Here is a 256-nt window from a genome sequence, read left to right as displayed (position 1 = left end):
ACCTCAAAGAATGCAGAACCATAGAGTGGTTGGGTTGGAAGGGACCTCGAAGACCGCAGGATCAATGAATGGTTTGGGTTGGAAGGGATCTCAAAAGATCATTGAAAAATGGGATGGTGGTGGGTTGAAAGCGACCTTAAAGATCATAGGATCAACGAGTGGTTTGGGTTGGAAGGGACCTCAAAGATCACAGAACCACAGAATGGTTTGGGATGGAAGGGATCTCAAAGATCATAGGATCAATGAATGGTTTGGG

General features: G+C 45.7%; 1 protein-coding gene across 2 annotated transcripts in view; it reads right to left on the bottom strand.

The window, feature by feature from the left end:
- LASP1 (LIM and SH3 protein 1) overlaps nucleotides 1-256 on the bottom strand; it is a 19,529-nt gene that overhangs the window by 1,973 nt on the left and 17,300 nt on the right. The window lies entirely within an intron of this gene.

The sequence above is a fragment of the Lagopus leucura genome, unplaced genomic scaffold (assembly GCF_019238085.1).
Source record: "Lagopus leucura isolate 7727_CA_CO unplaced genomic scaffold, USGS_WTPT01 259-5_obj-0_obj, whole genome shotgun sequence".
Taxonomy (NCBI): domain Eukaryota; kingdom Metazoa; phylum Chordata; class Aves; order Galliformes; family Phasianidae; genus Lagopus; species Lagopus leucura.
The sequence above is the reverse complement of the archived record's forward strand: the minus strand, read 5'-3'. Positions and strand labels throughout refer to the sequence as shown.